The sequence below is a fragment of the Stegodyphus dumicola genome, chromosome 9 (genome assembly GCF_044657685.1).
Source record: "Stegodyphus dumicola isolate Sdum_Otavi_A_Nest chromosome 9, ASM4465768v1".
Classification (NCBI taxonomy): Eukaryota; Metazoa; Arthropoda; class Arachnida; order Araneae; family Eresidae; genus Stegodyphus; species Stegodyphus dumicola.
This window is the reverse complement of record NC_140776.1, coordinates 156936070-156956668: the sequence shown is the minus strand read 5'-3', so window position 1 is coordinate 156956668 and position 20599 is coordinate 156936070. Positions and strand designations below refer to the sequence as shown.

Sequence of the window (20599 nt, the reverse complement as noted above, 5' to 3'; positions counted from 1 at the left end):
GTCATTTAGATATTTTTTCGGGGGGGGGAGAAACATTGTGCCTTTTTCTTTTAGTGATAAAGCAGGCAAAAAAATCGTTTGAAACTGTTGTTGGTCCGAAATAAATGGATCTGGGAAAGCAGCCTCACTGTACTAGATTTATCAGTTAAAAAGCTTCCCAAATTTGTGTAGACACCCTGTTTCACACAATATTCGCTGTTTTCTGCGGTTTCATGGACCTGCAGAATATGCTGAGACGAATTACTCGCGAATGGGCGTTGGGGTATTACTTTAAATCAAATCAATTATGAACAAGTATCAGTCCCACGCTTTTAACCCTTCGAGAGTTACGGGATTAGCCCCGTGATTTCAAAGTTTATCAAAATGTCAGGAATAAATGCTGTTTTCTTGATTGTAATTAAAAAACGACTCTCTCAGTTTGTACCTTGATTTCTTTTCTTCCAATAATCATCCAATCCGAAATCGGATACATTAAAACATGGCAGAAATTTTCATGTATTATGAATACGAAAGCCATCCTTCTGTGCCGAATTTTCCGTCCGTAACGCTGACTTTTTGTATGGGAAGGTAGCCCGTAATTCTGTTCAACTATGTTATCGGTCTGTTCTCCCTTCTTATTTAAAAAAACTAAATATTTTAACCAGTACAGAATAATCTCATAGTTTTCACATTTATCTTGCTCAGTTTTCTATTTCATTTATTACTCCACCTCATCATATACACAGAAATATTTATTTTAGCTATAAAATTTAGTAAATAGAGAAATGTCAGCATAAAAATGTTCATACATGTGTAAAGAGTATTAAGATTTACAATTTTGTGTGAACAATTTGATTTACAATTTTGTGTGAACAATTTGATTTACAATTTGAGCGAAATTTGATAGATTAACTGTATACTCGTTGGTTTTCGAAATCCACTTATAAGCTGATTTCCAATTATAAGCTGAAAGTGCTAACCACCTAACCACGAGATCACACATACAGCATTCCTTACATTCTTCTCCATTCCAACGATAAGCGATGAAAGCCACGGGACCCAGTCGACCAAATGCAAACGCTGACAAGTTACCGTTAGTCACATTTTTAATTGGGAGCGCGGTTATAGAGATTGCTAAGTTTCGAAGCCAGATAACATGAGAAGTGAACTATGTCTTCACCGGGATCAGAACCATTAGTTTTTCAAATGAGCACTAACAACTTACAGTATGAGAGCACGCACAAGGGAATTCGATAATTCCTCGCACATTGAGCTTTCGAAGATACGTGGGTTGATTATGCGCGCTTAGTTACATCCCTGTTCCAGTTTATCCTGCATTATTACAAAAATGTTAATCTGAAACTGGTGCTTAACGAAAATGAAATTCTTGTGAAATTTAAGAAGAAATTGGCGAATGTATTAGAGGGTTTACTGAAACTGCGCTGCTAAAGACGTGGAGAACATTTAAACGCTTAATAGTAATTCAAAACGATCTTTTCCAATGTCGAGGTGGAAGAAGCTTATGTTAAGAAAGAAATAACTTACTGGATTATTTCTGGTGTTTCTAGCTTTCCAAATGTAAGTTAAGCAAACAGAGGAAAAGTGGTTGCTGAAAGAAAATAGTGATAGACTTGATAGCACGTTATTCGAGCAAAAGGCTTTGAAGTAAGAAGGAAATGAGGATGAAGATCAAAACAGAGATGATACAAAGGAAAATATATGCAAGGTATTAGACTATAAAACTGAAGTAAAGGACACTGAGTTAAAATTTAATTGGACTCTAGTTCTGAATATCATTCTCCGCACTGTTTAAAATAATATCAAAATGGTTGTCAAGGAGAAAAAAATGCATGACAGAAGATTTGCTGAAAATCTATCTTACAAATTTTATTATTTCAATTGCATTCTTTGTTGTATAAAGTACTTTATGTCATTTCATTGAAACCTCTGAAATACTGTAAATTCTTACATTGCACAAGATTCATTTTTCGATTATCAGTATTTTCCTGTTATTCGTGCTTTAATCAGAATGATTCGCAGCTCATTGTTATGTTCTTGTGACTAATCTCGCTTGCCTGATGAAATTCATCATCACCTGTACGGTAAATGGGGAAAGATTGCACCTGTCATTGGCAAGAGTTTTGGACACCATTTCAGGTGACAGAAGAACTTTGCTCAGTCCCGCCCCAAATTTTGAACTAAAGCACCCCGAGGGAACGGTCCTAGTGTCTCCCACACCTCTTACCCTACCAGTAACCTCTCGAGAGCACTTTCGGCTCAACGCATATTTTCAGTACCCCCATGCCCCACAGACACTATACATTTACAAACATACATGCTTTCTCAATGTGAATTTCTTATACTATTTAAGGAATTTCTCGTGCAAGTTTTGCCAACGAAATCTGTGATAATTATTTAAATTTCGCAATAGGTAAAATTTTAGGTTACACGAAGTCCTGTTTCTTTTCGGTTTTGGTCGCAACAAATTTATATATAAAATTCTCAGTGATACAAAAGTAAATAATGCAGTTTCATACTGCGGCATAAACTGAATTCTGTTGGGACTTTATTAATAATGACGAAAAATGCTTTTCGCTGTTGAAGGTTTTTTCTGACATTGTAACCTAACATGATTCAAATGAAAGTTTAAGAGACAGGAGTTAGCACTTAGACTTTTTTACTCCGTAAAACTTAATAGTTTGCACAATCTAAAGATAAAATCTTTGTACAATGTTCATATTATCAGGTTCAGTGTTCCGCCTTACTTGCTTTGGGAACATTCAAGAACCTGACTCGGAACAGGGAGCTTACTAAAGCTATGTTCAATAAATGTGGGAAGTAGACAAGATACACAGGAAGGGTATACGAAACCCTTTATTTTTCACTCTTAATAATAATTTCCGGACTTCGGAATACAGAGACCAACCACTTGTGGTCTGAACGTAAGAATATAAAATTATTAACTAAACTCTAACTTAACTTTGAAATAATAAACAAGGGCCTACGTGGAAGATTGGCCGTATATTAACAGGAAGCCGTATGTAGTACAGAGAACTGTTAACCTACAATACGTTTAAAATTATCAAGAGGATTAAACCTCTGGCCTGGAAGGCAACCAGCAACCGAGTAAAACTGCTAAGGCAAGCGGCCTGCTTCTACTAACTCCTTCCTCTCTCTTGCTTGGCAAAAAGTCACAACTTAAGTACTTGGCGTTCGCCAGACAAATTTGCATAAATAAGTTAAAGCTTTTAATTCTGGCCGGAAGTAGAAAATAAGAAGTGATAGTAAAGATTTAAAATAAAATAAACGTTAGTAAAACTTAAGATCCTTACAATATAAAGGAAAGGACGAAATCTTAGCTTCTCTAACATCGCATCTATTCTTAGCGTTCGTTCCAAAAGTTCATCATTTGCATAGTTTTCAATTCTAAATCAAAATTCTTCAGTAATCATTCAAATTTTTAAAAACTGTGAGATAAGTGAAAAAGAAATAAATTGTTTCTTTGTTTCATTTTGAATTTGGTAGTGTTTTTCCGAGATGGAGTTTTATAAATTATTGGGCAAAAAATTTCAATTCTTAAATCGAGCTGTGATGGAGTACTTTTTGCTCCCACCAAAACGCATTACTCCCCCATTAAGCAAAAAGAAATGATACGTGGAGAGCTCAATCACTCATTCAAAGCCCGCATTTGTCTTAATTCATCATTTACCAAAGGAATAACGTTTGAACTCTCCACCAATGAATGAACAGGTTCTGCCGATGACTGCCCGCCCCTTACGAAAAACTTAACGCATTCTTCTTTGAATAAATATTTCAAGGTAAAAAACAAAAAGGATCTTTCTATCATTATTCACACCGAACGCTCACTGGAAAAGAAGGAAATTAGAAACACATTATAGCAAAATAAATTGATTTTGGCATTATCATCCCCGGGTGCAAAAATCTTTCTTGAAACAATGTCTAATGGTGGGTTAATAGAGAACGTGTTGCCACTTCTTTTCTCCAAAGATTTTTATATCGGATCTCTTTCGTTCTAAGAGGCTTAAGAATTCTTCCGAGCTAAAAATTAAACAATAAATAACAAAAGAGGGTTCACTTTTAAATCCACAGAGGATCGAAAAGTGCCTGATTCGCGCAAAAATAACCGGATCGTTAAAGGCGGATATTATGAAAACAGATTAACTTGCATTTCTATAACCGCCATTTGCGTTCTTTTTGTTGTTGCTATTGTTGCTGTTCATCATCTTTTGTGCAGCAAGAGCAAAGTTGCTTAATTTTTGAAGAAAGTGTTTTTTTGGTTTATTTTGCTTTGCTTATTTGCCTTTTAAAAGTTTCAATGACGCTGATCTTTAAAGAAACAAACCTCTTAAACTTCTGAAATACTTAAAAAACGAAAATGATATATTATTCTTTTCTATATTTTTAATGATGCTTGAAATGGTTTAATACTAGTAACGTATTTGTTTGTTTCTTTCTTTTTAATCATCATTCCCACGCTGCGAGAACTTTTCTTTTGCTTAGCACAATAGCACCTCTAAGATCCCCCCCTCCAAACACAACTAAGTTTTTTTTTCTGTGTTCGTATTTCTTTGAAGAGAATAATACCTTTTTGGAGAAATTGAGTTACAAAAATTAAAGAGAAAATAGCTTCTTTTTTGTGGTAAGTTTAGTTTCTATGAATGATTTCTGATGATGAATATTATTTAATTCCCGTTAATGCTTCAACTAATTGTTTCATTCCCGAAATTAACTCTAGATCCTAACAAATATTTAGTGTCCAAAATCTTCTCTCCTTTCTGCATGCCTTCGTGGTGTAAATGTAGCACACTGAGCGTATTCGAGAGGTCCAGTCTCGAGTCTCTGGGAGGGCACTGCTCATTTTTCAATTCTCCAGCATCAAAAAATCCTAATGACTCTACAGTGGCGCCCGAACTAAAAGGTAGTGGATGACGATTCTTCATCACCAGGATTTGACGAGTGGGTTGCCTTTAAAATATAGAGTATATAAAATATTTTCTCCCATCTTTCTGCATGCTTTCGTGGTGTAACGGTGCCACATTCGACGGGTATTCGAGAGGTACAGGTTCGAGTCCCGGTCAGGGCATTAGTCATTTTTCATGTACTCCTGCTTCAAAATAACCTATATGTATATCTCTACAGCTTCATATACAACAAAGCAGTGGTCTTCAGTCTGCGTTGCGCAAAATCACAGGTTTCCGTGAGTCAAAATAAAAGTTCGAAGTAAAAATTGTAAAGCATTAACGCTAGTTAAGTATTACGATTAGTAGTAGTATAATGATTTTGTTAACTAAAAAGCGTAAAGATACATTTAGTTACAAATTAGTTTGAAAATTTAACATGTGGCCATCATATGTCAAATAGAATGACGAACACTCCTTTGCAAAAAGAAACATTTTTCAGATGGAAAATGAATTGAATTTAGACGAAAATGTTAAAAGTTACACAATGGAGCACCTTTCTCCATTGAAGAAAACTGTAAGATACTTCCCAGAAGAAAATACTAGAGGTATGTCTGGATAAAATATCCGTTTCAGTACTGCAATAAATCAGGAAGTTTGCCAAGGAAGGAAAGAAAACTTATCGACCAACAAATTCGATATTAAAAATCTAAATTTCAGCCAGAACAACTAATAAATTTTTGGTTTTCGATACATCAAAAATAATTAGAAATTTCTCACGCAGCTGCAAACATTTTAATACCGCTCGGAACAACGTATTTAAGTGAAAAATCATTCTCAACGTATGTGGGGCAAAAGCAAAATATAGAAACAAATTACTAAATGCGAAATATGAAATGGGACTGCAGATACTTCAACAGAGCTATATTTCAACAGTTGGTATAAAAAAAAACTGTAAACACACCTCTGTCACTAAAATAATGCAAGGGTAGGTAATACCTGGAGCACGAGTTAATGCTGTAAATAAATAAATTACATTAATTTTATTTTTAAATATTTTTACAAAAAGTGCGATACTTTTCTTTATTTCCCTTTACATGAAGTATCTATAACATGTTGATCTACTTTAAATATTACTTTTAGGTACATTTTCTAAGGATAGAATGGTGTTCCCCCAAATAAACCTTATAGTTCTAAGGGTTCCGTGAGTGGACAAAATTTGAAAACTCTGGAATAGAGGAATGAGCACCACTAATTGATGTATATATGTGATTAACGGTCAAAAATTTGTATTTTCATGGGGGATATGTACAGAAAATAGCTGAGACAAATGGCAAGCGGCTGAGAGAGTTAGTCGATGGCAAATGGCGAATGTATGAGTCCTGATAATTCGCTCACTGTCTGGTTACTGGAGATAAAACGGGCTAGTTACATGAAAGTTTCATAATTTTCCCTCTGTAAATTTAATATGAGCTAGTTTGCTTTGGCAAGTTCTCAATGAGAATATTTTGCTATAAACAGGAATCCATCAATCTCTTTGTTTCAATAAATTGCTCGCATCAGTAACCGTTTCCTTGGGACACTTGCTGAAAGACAGTCCGTCCTAAATGGCGGAAGGTGACCTTCGTAAAGTCACGCCGGGCCACATCGTCTCCAAGAAGGTTGATTAGGGTTCTCCACGGATGGTAATACTGCATGCACGAGGAAGGGGATACACAAAAGCAATTAAGCGTTATAAATAAGAAACGAACCCACAGGCTTAGGATTCAGGTTAGATTCGACAGCCGTACATGATCATCACTAGTTACAGGCATACAAGCAACATAATAAAACAGAAGTTTTGATAATGATGTAATAATGCGTAAGAGGATTAATACACATCCATCAATTTCAATCGTCATAGGCTATGATAGCCACCTCGTAGGATCGACACCGACATGATAAAGAAACGACATCGCCATACAATGGACAATGCATATGTAGCCTAGGATTATAATAATTATAATTAATAGTGACTAATTATTAGTGACAGTAAACAATCAAGAGGAAAAGAATTTGATTAAATTATAGTTTTCAGAGTACATACAATATGATTGGCACAAGCTTAGAACTCACAATTGAACCTACACCAACATAAAGCCGAAACTGGTTTTTAATTGCCTTGTTAATCCTGTGCCAACAAAGAACCACTGATCTTGAGTCGCATTCCCGTTAGCCATGAAAGCTTCTATGCAGTTATCCCATTTGCTGGATTCAAACCGGATCGAATACCAGTATCCAGAGGTCATTGGTGAGTTCATATGCTGAGTTGTTTCATATGAAAATGAATTCCTCTTGAAAATGAATCTTGAGAATATTCCGTGAAGTTATTTTCCTCGAGGTCTTGAACGACCAAAAGTTTCCTAGCAACATCACACTTGCAACAATATAGCACCTTATTAAAAAAGAAAAATACATTTCTAAATTTATTTCATCTTGCTGCTTTTAATGAAATTTCATGAAGCATGAACTGTGTTCTTTCATTCAGTAGAAAATTAATTTGCAAAGTTTACATTAACTGTTGCTATGCCCATTAAGATTTTGCGGCATTTGTTTAAGATCTTTCCCATTTGTAACAAAAGACACCCGGGCTAAATTCATCTTAAGTAATTATTTTCCTTACAGAATAAACCAGTTTGGAATGCGTCCAAGTTTCAGATAAAGTATTCCGATTGAATGAGTTCTTGAAAACTTGAGGATGTAATCCCTTAACGCTTTCAACAACTTCGACAATTTCTAATGAGATGCCTCAGGCATTTGAATCGTTTTCGTAATTTTTGCTGCTTCAGATTACAGAAGAATAAATTACATTATGTCTCCAAATTAGCTGAATTGTTTCTTGCAATCGTCTGTAATCGTTGTTATCAGGGCTTGGGAATTGCACAGCATCTTATTATTGTCGTCTGCCGACATGTAACATTCTTTAATTGTTATTGTCTCGATATAATAATGATTTCTAAAACTAAACTTGTTATTATGGTTCTGTTTTTGTATTGACAAACTATTTGTGCCAAGAATCATTAATTATCATAATCATTTTCGCTTTTGCAATTCATTGTATGGTAGAAATATTCGTCTGTGCTTGCTTTTCAGAATTATTTATGCTACATTCGGCAACAGCAGGGATAAGTTTGTAAGTATTTTTTTAAATTTTAAAATTTAAGATAAATTAGGAAACATTTATCTCTCTGAAATATTTTTAGGAACTTTTTGTAATTTCTTCTATTCTAAGTTATTTGAAAAGTGACCGCTTTTAAAAGTTCTATACTCGGATTAGAAACTGGCGAAGCTATTTGAAGACTTCACCAAAAAAATTATCTTATTTGGAACCAATTTTATGATAATTAATTTTAAGTTTTACTAACGTACTATCTTCATTCACTGTCTTATCTTCTTCTTGATTCAGATCCCCTATATTCACACAGTTTAAAAGGTTAGGCAAATTAAAAGCACACAGAAGAGACTTAAAAGCAATACTGTATTTCTTTGCAATAAGTATTTCAAGGAAACACCTTCATCTCAAGACCGTAACTTGTATTGTTCACATTACACAGAAACGATTGGAAAATAAAGCAAATTAAAAGACACGATCCTCTTCCTCAGCAGATGCTACCATGGTAACGAGGCCAGCCAAGAGGAGGATGGTCTTGAAATGCGTATTCTAAAGTAGCAGATTAGATTAATTATAACTCATGTTTGTGGAATGAAAGCCTGCCGTGGTATGATGATTAGGAATAATTACGACAATCGTGCACGTTTTTTTTTATTCCAATGGTAAGGAGTGGAAAATGCTTCAAAAATGACTCAGAAGATACCTTTGCAGTCAAAGAACATGTTGCTCATTATACGGTGCTATTCTGCCAGTGTGACAAGTGCTCTTTGGCCAGTAGCTTTCTTGCCAGTATACTGTTCCAAAGAGCTGAAACTAAATGCAGTTGGATATTCTATAAATGTACAGCAAATGCACGACAAATTGTACACTGCGCACAGCGGGGGGCGGGGGCGGGAGTATTGGACAGTTCTATATCTCCCGTTCTACTAGGCCGATTGACGAAATTCAACTTGCGTTTTACATGTCTCGAAAGCGCGACTTAAGATATATATTAGATTTATATATAGCATTGTTCTAATATATGTATTTTGACACAAAATCGGACATTTTCTCAAATGAAATGACAATTTTTTTCCATACTTTGATTCTACGACTCAAATTATGCCAAACTTTGTAAAAATCGCGCGATTAGTTTTTAAAAAATTAGCTTTCAAAATTTCAGCTCCTCAGTGTTAATTGAATTTGATATATATTTATTAATATCTCTTTTTTTAATTAAACTTGCTAGATTCCTTCTTCCAGAATTTGAAATTTCGGTTCATTCCAAATAAAAGTCGCTCGTTTTATATGATTATTTTTTAAATATTTTTTATAAACTTTTCGAAAAACATATTGAATTATAACCTATAAAATTTTCACCATCATCCTGAAGTAGATGTATTTCTAAGCATACCTGCAAAACATTAGAAATTTTTATTCAAAATTTCCTAGGATATACTTGAATTTACATGTTGGCGCGTTTTTAAATTTGACATATTTGTTATAAGCGATAATAACACGAAATATGGCTTACGCAGCTTGTTAAAATTATTTGAAAGTATGAGCGGTGACTTTTTTTCCGTTCGTCTGCAATAAAAAAAAAAGGAAAGGTTGCTATAAATTAAGAAACTCGCCAAATGAATTATTCTTGGCGCAAACTTAAAAAATGCGCCAAGCTAATTTTCAATTTCTTCCTAAATTTAGACCCAAATTTTACAAAATTTAGTGTTTAGGCATAATTTGACTCGTAGAATCGAAATACGGAAGAAATTGTCAAGTCATTTAAAAAAAAGTCCGATTTTGTGTCAAAATACCTATATTAGAACAATATATATATCCTAAGTCGCGCTTTCGAGACATGAAAAACGCAATTTGAATGTCGCCAAACATCGCAGTAGAACGGGAGATATAGAACTATCCCATTTCTTTTTGTGCGCAGTCTACCTTAACAAACCAGCTCTTTTAAACAGATATATAATCTTATTCCTTTCAAATAAAACTTGACCGCATGCGGTAGTGTCAACCACACAACAGATCATAATATTATGACACAAAATTGTGTCTCATCCTTTATTCTCTTCTAACATTTCTCCGATGTATTACCCAATTTTCCAGAATTTAAGCCATAGTTTTCCCCGCAAAGCTGATTTGGGGTTGCCAGAAAAGGCAAAAAAAGGCAGGGTTTCCAGATCCCCTATTTGGCGACAAAATTGGCGGTATGCCTTAGACGGAGCAAGAACATTCTAGAACGGATTATTAATGATTTTTCCGAGAATGTTCCCAAAGGCGGGTCAAAAGCTATATACACAGTGCCTTTACGCGGTGTAGAGTAGGATGTTGCGTTCAGTAGTAGTGTCTTGAGTTCAGAGATTAGCTCGAGAGTTATCGACAGAGTCGGAAGCCGTGAAGCTGTCTTTAGCTTTATAGAGTCTTTATCTATATTTATAGGCTGTGTTGCTGATGGTTTTAGCGTATTTATCACCGTTTTTCGACTGCTGTAAACTTGTCTTTGGAGCTTTCCTGTGTAATACTGAAGAATAAATTGTGTTTTGATTCTTCATCAAGTGCTGTCATCAATCAGTGCAAATCCACGAACCCGTAGAACTCAACATTATTTAAAAATTAGTGAAACCTACCTTGCCACATGGTAGCAATAATGCATTGACGCTGCGTGGGATTGCCTTGATTAAACATGTATTTTTCTTCTTTGTGTTCTCTACTTTTCCAATCGTTCTTAAAATTAGCCATTTCAGTTGTGGCAATTCCAATTAATTAATAAAAGACATTTCTTAAATGCTGTCTTATTAATCTCTATTTCAGAAATTAATTGAGTGAACTGGAGTGCTAATTGACGAGATTATTTTTAATCAAAACTGAATTCCATAAGTTAAACAGCTTAGGAATAAAACCCATGTATCATTTCTTTATTTTCGTCTTGAAAAATATTATATAACAAAAAGCTAGTTAGACTTTCCTTATTTTACTTATATCTTTTATATTTCTATTTTTAATCTCCACTTGCCTTTTATGCCTGATTAAATCACAGGCATCTTGTTTTCGAGTCAATGGTTCAAAGGATAAAAGCAGAGATCAATGTTTGTTTAACATTAGTGAAATGTAAAGTAGAATGAGATCTTTGTTTTATGTTTATAATAATGTGCTTCATGCAGATGTTATATAAAATTTTCTCAAAGCCTTGGTAGTTCTTAGCCAAAAATAGTAAGAAAAGTTACCATATGAGACTATTCAAATAAATAAATAAATAACCTTGTAGAGTCATTAGGTTAATTGGAAGCAGGAAAGATGAAAAATTAGCAAGCGCCTTCGCCGGGAATCGAACCACGGACCACTGTAATACCTGCCCAGCGTGCAGAACCACTACACCACGAAGCCACGCTACAAAAGCGGGAGAAATACCTTATATACTCCCCCTTTTCAAGGGCGACTTGGGTTTTTAGGGGACCGAATTGCCAAATCCTGGGTGTGGAGAATCCTTGTCCAACACCCTTTTAGTTCGGACGCCACTGTAAAGACATTAGGTATTTTTGGAAGCAAGCAAAATGAAAAATATGCAACCGCCTTCGCCGAGAATCGAAACACGGACCTCTGAAATACTGACTCAGTGTGCTGACCACTATACCACGAAGGCAAGCTAGGGAAGCGGGAGAAATACCTTATAACCTGAAAGCTTCCAGATTTTATATTACGCCCAAACGGGCGATGGTTTTTTTTTTTTTTTTTTTTTTTTTTTTTTCATTTACAGACACTTGCACGTTTCGAGAGCATTTGGGCTAATGTCACTTTGGGCTGAAAATATTTAAAAATGGCATATCTTTAGAATAGACAGTCTCGCGAGCTGCAGATAAAAATGTTTTATTCCCTACAGTGCTGCCACTGCTCGCTTTGAAATTGTTGAATTTTTTAATCAAAAATACGTTAAAGTTTTACAAAATATGAAATAGGCAAAAAAACGAAATTCCAAATCTGCGATTCTAGATGCCCAAGTTCATGTGCAGGACTATATTTTTCAGGTAGCGCTGTTTTTTCACAGAACGAGAAATATATATGCATTTATGCGGGTTCTGCATTATTTAGCTTCTTTAAACATAATACAGTCTGATAATATTTTGTGGCAACAATTTGAAAAGTAATACATCGCATTTAAGTGATTCATCGGAAAATGCTGTTTCGAGACTTTTGAGAGAGTCCTTTTAGTCTAGCATCTCTTTGGGTTGAAAAAGGAAAGCATTTCTTTTGCAGACAGCAGTATTTATTATATTAGTAATGTGCATTTGTTTGAATTTTGCATGTTGTATCTAAACCTTACATCCCAATGTGTTTAATTTTGTAAATAAGGACTATTTTTCCTTCGCTGCTCTTAAGCATTTAAAAATTTCAACCGTTTTCACATTCCCAATTATGCATTATTATTTTTATTATTATTTTTAAATGATTGCATTTTACTAACTGTAACTCACTTAATTACTGAAAATAGCGAAATTAGGGTTTCTTTACAGTTAATTTATTTTTGCTTGTTATGTACTGCTTCTTGAAAGCAGATCATATTTCTAAAAAATATTTCTTTCTTTATAACATCAATTAAATTTTCATTATAGTTTGTGTAAATTTGCGTATGCCGTAAATATTTGGGCTTATGGACTTATTTTCTGCTAATGCTCCCATTTGGAAAATTTATGACGAAAATTATTTAAATTAATTTTATTTCAGATTTTTTACTTATGAATAATTTACTTCAATCGCTTCTTAAATGGGACCGTCATTTAAAATAATTTGTTTCAGCAAAAAATATAATGCATTTTTATTCAGCATTTCTTGTAAACCGTATGCAGCGCTCTTGGCTTATTAAATACTAGAAAACTCGGCGGTCATACGAAATGACATATTCTAGATATTATAAATTGTAACTAAAATGATTTGTGCAAAGGTGTCTGCTAATTCAAACTGAATTACCCAGGGCAGGCGGCGAGGACACCCTTTGCTTATTACCCCACGGGGTTTCCCCCTTCTACTTGTTTAATTGCTTAAAGTAGAGTGCAATGAAGGAAACCACTGGCGATACATTTCTTAAGAGCCACCGCTAGCTCAATAAATAAAGGTGATTTAAATAATAAAATGTTAATTCACATGTCAAAGATCTCTTTGTGCACAACATTTCTTGTGTAGATCTTTCCATCATTTCTAAGCTCGCCTTGCAGAGGACCATCCATTATTTTTAATTTTACGTCCGTTCTTTCACAAACTCTTGAACAGGCAACCTAAAGTTGCCGTGTCCAAATGCAGGCTCAGATAAAAAAATGCCAACAAGCTTAAGCGTTTCGCTCTGAGACTTACGGATGGTCATAGCAAAGGCAAGTTTTACAGGAAATTGCCCTCGTCTCAATTGAAACGGCAACCCTGTGCCATGGCAACTTCATCCCATTGGCTAGTACAATTACGCAAACAACCCATAAATTATAGGCGACAAACAGACACTTATGCCGCATGTAATAAAGATATTTATTTATTTCATTTTATTTGTTTTTTCGTCGTTGCCGGTTGCATATTTCCGAATTCTATTATATATAGATGTTAAATTTATTTATTAAATGTTAAATGTCATATGCTCTTGTATTTTTAATTTTTACAGCTTAGCTTTCTCATAATATTCTTCACGCGCTGCACTGCACGGGGAATAAAACAATTTACATTTACTCAAACAACCAATAAACTATCGACGAATATCACTTAAGCCGCATATATATAACATTTTGAATCGAAATAACAGACGTTAAATTAAGTATTTCAAATAATTGTTTACTAATTATTTAAAAATGTTCTCATTAGATTTATTAATATGTGATATAAAAAAACTCATTAATGAAACGGTAAGTGTAGCTAGGCGTTGGTGTTGCCAATTTTAAATTAAAAATTTATTAATTAGATGGTAATGGAAACCTTGCACTGTTTCAGTTTTAAACAAAGTTACATAAAACAACCATCTCCGTAGAACTGGTCTTACCGGTGCAAGTCATGTCATCTTGCAGTACGTCAATATTAACTGCATCACAACGTTAACGTAAAGTTCCAATGTATGCTTTTTCACTATTCTAATCTCAACTAATGAGTTTGTTTTAAATTCTTGTTTCTTTCCCCTAGTGTTTCAATCTAAAAAAAAAAAAAAAAAAAAAAAAAAAAAATGTTAAAATAGGCTTTTTTGAGGTTATGTTGAATCTCACATTCAGAATTATTGTATTAACCACTGTAGTGGTTAGGTTTTCATTTATTTTTACTAGCGGTGTATGTTATGTCTTATACTTACTGTTATTTAGGGTTTGCTTCAGTTGTTATATCACATAGTAGCGTGTTCTGTTTTTAATATTTGTCTAATGGTATGTTTTTGATTTCGTTTGTGAGTAATTATTAATGAGAACCCCATGAACACAAATGCATATTTGCTGCACTAACTTACAAAAGTGACATTACATGTCTAGTGAAAAAGACACTATGTATCGTTAAATAACAGTGAATAGTAAATCCATACATTGCCTTTGAAATAATGATACTGCTTTTAAAGCAACACGGCTTGTCAAATGGAACAGACATGGTGCATCTTCGAATTATGATTAACAATAAAACTTGCGAACGTATTCTTATGTATGATTAGCAGGCTTTCTTAAATCAAGGTTACAAGTTAGGTAACACCGTCCTTCAATATAACTAGTCATGGTAAAAAAGTAACATCATGAAACTAATGAACGAATTTCCATTTGTGCTGACAGTCAACATTACAAGTACTGCTATCAGTGGTTCGAGAGAATCACTTCTAAATTCCGGACAAATTAAGGCAGCGGATTAAAATGCGAAAGTTATTTTTCAATATTACGCAAGGTATATTTTATCTGTACGTAACACAGTTGTGCATAACACAGTTGTACGTAACACAGTTGTGCATAATATCAAAATGTAACACTCTGTGTAACTTAATACTATTTTCAATAAATGCCGACTGATCTGTCGGCCACACCTTTGTTGTGGTGGCTGGTAAGTAGCAGTTTTTCTCCGTGGTATAACGTATTCTAAATATACCATCTGCTTATGAACAGAATTTTCTACGAAGTTAATCATTTTCCAGATCCATGAAGGATTAGATTAAGGTCAGCAACGCATAGGCATAAATTGTTGCTATGAAGCATTTAAAAAAATCTAAAAGGTTTCAGATTTTAAACTACGTCTAAAGGGCTTTTTTTTTTTTTTTTACATTTTGTGTGTTACCTTTATTTATTAAATATCATGTTCTTCGCATTTCAAGCATAAAATTCAGTGCAATATCGCAAAATAATTTTAAATTGAGTATTTCTTTAGAATTTTCGACGACGTTGCCATTGCTCGCTTTGAAATCCTTGAGTTTGTTAATCAAAAATTCGTTGAAGTGTTACAAAATATGAAATTGATAATAAAACAAACTTCAAATTAAAAATTAATTCTCCCACATTCCCCTATTTTATAGAAGATAACGTTATTCAAATTTTGATGGCTCTAGGTACCGTTGTTACATCACAGTGCGAGAAACATATATACATACAAGTTTTACAAAACATGAAATCGATAATAAAACAAATTCCAAATTTCAAATTTGGGCTTCCAGATGCCCATATTCGCAGTAGGATTATGTCATTTAAAATTGGATGGCGCTAGCTACCGTTGTGTTATCAGAATGCGAGAAACATACATACAGTTATGCAGATTCTTCATTATTTATTTTCTTCAAATATAATACAGGGCGATAATATTTGGTGGCAACAGTTTGAAAAGTGAAACGGACATTCTACGCAAGTGATTCCACTCAAAATCGCAAAACGAAAATATTCCCTGAAGAACAACGCCCCTTTGGATTTAAAAAAAAAAAAAAAAAAAGAAAAAAGAAAGAAACAGAGACAGAGATTTTTGATGAAATGTTGTATAAATTATATGATGATCGAACATTAAATATGATTTAAATTTTTTCGTCGGCATGGAATTTTCACCTATCCCTTCGTATAATATTGAATATAATATTGACTTCGTAGCTAATGAGCTTAATATTGACAAAGATACTGTTAAAAATTTCCAAGGAACGGCTTGATAAAATAAAAATTTGCCCTCATTTTCTGCTACATCACACTTTCCATTCTTTTCAAAACATTTCTAGTATGAAAAGTGTCGCAATTCTTAGTCACACTCCTTATTCACCAGATTTGAAATCTGCTAAATACTTCTTTTTTCTAAAGTAAAATCTCATGCCAAAAGTCATTATTTTAACAGCATTTTTGGAGATTCAAAAAACCAAAACTGGGGATTTAAACAATATCCAAAAGTTGAGTTTTTAAAAGCAATGAAGTCAATTTGTGAGCATTCCTAGTCTTTTAGGGACTCTATGTTGAAAACTATGTGAAATGGAAATCACAAGGACTGCATGTTGAAGTTTAAGAATTACAAATATACTTTTTTAAGCTTCCGATTTTATACACACTTAGTTCTGATACTTTGCAGGTGCACTGTATATAATTAGTTATTAAATCTCATTTTTCTTCCATTTCTAATTCTTTAAAAATAATTTAACGTTAGGAAAAGCCCATAGCAAATATATTTAATTAACTATTCTTTTTGCCGGCATAAAAGTCCCTTTCAATATCAAAGATTTATTTTATTATTGGTAACGTAAGCCTTATTTAATAAGAGATAGAAAGCAATCTTAAAATGGCGCTTACTAATGCATTCTAACTCAGTTTCTTATGCAATATCCAATTGGAAATCTAAAAATAGCTTTAATAGTCTAAGGAACCCTATTTAAAAAATGCTGTCTCAATTTCGAATTCTATTTCAGGAAAAATATTACTTTGCAAATACTAGGAAAAAAAGGGGGAAATTCCTTGGAGTCTAATATAATTTGCAGGGAATATATCAATTTTATACGCAAGGAGTAATGGCACAGAGTTAAACGCCATTTAAATGGCACGGCGGAGAATAAAGAAAAGCGAACTTTTCGCTTCTGCTGCTGCGGACATTAAGCACTTTGTTCTCCGAACCGCTTCGCAGATTTAACAAGCCGTAGCTGACTCTTAAATCAAAATAAATTGATTCATTTGCTGTCTCTTTCTTTCTTAAAACATTCATAATCCTTTATACGTGAACAAAGTCATCGCCTACTTAAAATTGTACACTGAATAAATCACACTTCCAGCCCCCTTCCGCAACCTTTCTGGTTATGATCTTCATTAGAATCATTTCTTTTCATCTTTTCCTTTGGTGGAAATTCATAAATAAAGCGTGATACCCTTAGGGGGTAATAAAAATTGCGTTGTGTGTTGTTCACTGGTTAAATGTGAAAGTTCTTTCCGTCCTACGCTAGGATATTAAAAAGGAAGGATTTACATTCCATTAAGGAGTAGATTACGAAATGGAAATTAGGTTAGTTAAAATTAGGTTAGTTAAAATTTGGTTATGAATATAAGAGATAATTTTAAAGATCATAGTTTATTTTAGTTAGCTTTGTAAGAATTATGTTAATTTTATTAACAGTTAAATTTTGAGTTAAACTTCCTTTCCTATCGCTTCTTAATTTCAACTTACCACTTCCGGCCAGAACGTAGTTTTAGAATCACGTCTGAATGCTAATGAGGAAGAGCGGTATTTAACCGCGAAGTTCCTACTGTGTTAGAGAGATACCAGTGATTCTGTCTAGCAAGCGTCCGCCTTTTTAGGCTACTTTCTCGTAAGCTATTATGACACTCGGCCGTACTTTAGGCCCTTGATAGCTTCGCAGTCAATTAGCGTTAAGGGGCCAACACCGTTAGATGTTTGATAGCTTCGGCTATATCTCTTTGGTTAAGATTAGTTTAGTTTAACTCTTAGGCTCTTAAGTTGAAGCCCGAGTGTCGCTTTTATTGTACAACTCCAAGACGGAGTTCTGTTAAATCATATTTGAATAATAAAGGGTCTTTTAACCCTTTCCAAGTTTATTCACTGTCTCACGAACTCAAGCGATTATTCGCTTACTATTTCTTATGATTCTTCACTTTTAACTAACTTCACTTTTAACGGTTAAATACCGCTCTTCCTCATTAGCGTTCAGACGTGATTCTAAAACTACGTTCTGGTCGGAAGTGGTAAGTTGAAATTAAGAAGCGATAGGAAAGGAAGTTTAACTCAAAATTTAACTGTTAATAAAATTAACATAATCCTTACAAAGTTAACTAAAATTAACTATGATCTTTAAATTATCTCTTTATATTCATAACCAAATTTTAACTAACCTAATTTTAACTAACCTAATTTCCATTTCGTAATGTACTCCTTAATGGAATGTAAATCCTTCCTTTTTAATATCCTAGCGTAGGAAAGAAAGAACTTTCACATTTAACCCAGCCAACAACACACAACGCAATTTTTCTTACCCCCTAAGGGTATCACGCTTTATTTATGAATTTTCCTGAATTAGAAATTACACAATGGGGAATACTACAACTTAAAAAGGGGATATCTTTTAAAGAAGATGACTGATGCTTCAATTTGTATATTTCTTTCTTCCATAAGTCCAGTCGGCTCCTTCTGAATCTTAAGACAGAAAAATCACTGCCACCCTAAATAAACCAAATAATGTTTCCGGCTTAAATAGGGTTTCAAGCAGAAATAATAGGGTATTGACAAGAGGCTTTTTGTAAGAGTCAGGAAAACCTCTTACCAATTTTGCAAATAGCATATTTGAATTACAGTTTCTTTCAAGCAGAAATAAATAATACTTTTCCTAAAACGTCAGAAATTTATCATTGTTTTCAGTCTCGATAAAATCTCTTCCTTCATATAGACATGTTGCCAATCGATGATGAATAAGATCTTTTATTTAGCTTCGATATTTTAAAAGCGCGTTGGTGACTATAGCGTTAAATTAATCGTCAGCCCTTCTTAAGTTTATTTCGCAATTCTGTAATCTGATTGAGACAAAACACACGAGGGCTATTTTCCTAAGAAAACAATGGCTTCGTGGAGGACTTTCTGGGGAAACTTACTTACATGCACGGTGCACATTGGGAAAACCACAAGAACTCACGTACTGTCAACTCGTTTCCTGGGATTCGAAACCGGATCAAACTAGCAGTGTTCAACGATATTATCTACTCGGCCAACGATGGGCATTATTTTGCAATAACTCTTATTTTATATTATGTGTGTCTTAAATAAAATCTATAAGGTATTTGCCCCTTCATTCCAGCATGCCTTCTTTGTGAAACGGTTAACACACTCACCTCGTATTTGAGAGGTCCAGGTTCGAGTCCCTTTGAGGGCACTGCATATTTTTCAAGTCTTCTGCTTCAAAAAATGATAATGACTCTACAGTGGCATCCGAATTAAAAAGGTGACGGATGATGATTCTTCACCAACAATATTTGGCCATTGGTTGCTCTAATCCGCAATCGCCCTTTAAAAGGGGGAGTATTTTCTCCCTCCTTCCAGCATGTCTTCGGGGTGTAAAGGTTAGCATGCTCGGCGCGTATTCGAGAGTTCCAGGTTCGAGTCCCGGCGAGGGTGTTGTATATTTTTCAGCTTTTTTACATCAAAAATAACCTACAAAATCTCTAACATTTTACAACAGGATGACTTCAAAATTTCTAATTGTACTTTGTATTACTTTTTGGTCTTATTTTAATTCTTATTTTTTTTGATTAATTTTATTTTAACATATAAATTGCAAATATTTAAATGCACTTCATTTTTTCTTTTATTTATTTATTATTATTTTTAATTAAAATGATTTAAAGAGGTTGCTATATCTATGGAATTGAATTCCAGGTAGTGATTGGACGACTGTGAGCTTCAACTCAGCAAAATCTTAATCTAATCCTTAATATTAAAACTGCAAATTATGACTTTTCCATTTTATTCAAATTATGACTGTCTCTTTAATAAATATTTACTCATTTACTAAGTTAAACTTGTAAATGAGGTTGATTATTGCGTTTCAAACGCTGACAGTAATTATAATCCCTCATGGAGACATTTACTTGAAAACGAAAAGTGAGAATATTTTTATATATTCTGCACTTCTTGTTCAGGGTACGGTTTGGAATATACATTTTTCTTGTTGACGAAATGCAAACTTATTACTAATTCATCCCACCCTCATCATGGTTTCATCCACCAGCGGATAAAGCCGCTGAACTCTTAAGTTACCAGTAACGCGTTAGCTAATGTAGTTTGGAGTTTTTCGCTCATACAGGGTGTTTCAGCAAATCGGTTACAAACTTTCAGGAGAGACAGAATATACCTAAATGATAGAAAATCATACAGCAATGCATGGTCGGAAACGCTTTCTTGCCCCGGTAATGATGGCACAAATCACAAGTAAGGAAGGATACGTACAGGGTAAGGAATCATGTTTATTATGTTTAGTACAGCAGATATCAAGAAATAAGAACAAAAATAGACAAGGATCGTCATTCAAGTAGCTGTTCGAAATTACGTCCCGGGATCATGATGCAAGCCTCACATCTCCGGCGCATGGAAGATGCATGATGCACGGTTCCTGCATCATGAT

At 34.0% G+C, this 20599-nt stretch overlaps 1 protein-coding gene across 3 annotated transcripts in view; it reads left to right on the top strand.

The window, feature by feature from the left end:
* LOC118183954 (heparan sulfate glucosamine 3-O-sulfotransferase 1-like) overlaps positions 1–20599 on the top strand; it is a 522588-nt gene that overhangs the window by 296005 nt on the left and 205984 nt on the right. The window contains exon 2 of one of the 3 annotated variants that reach the window (XM_085824267.1): positions 8031–8070. The exons of the other annotated variants lie outside the window; for them this stretch is intronic. The gene's annotated coding sequence lies outside the window, so the exon portion shown is untranslated. The remainder of the gene's footprint in view (positions 1–8030; positions 8071–20599) is intronic. 3 annotated transcript variants of the gene reach the window in all.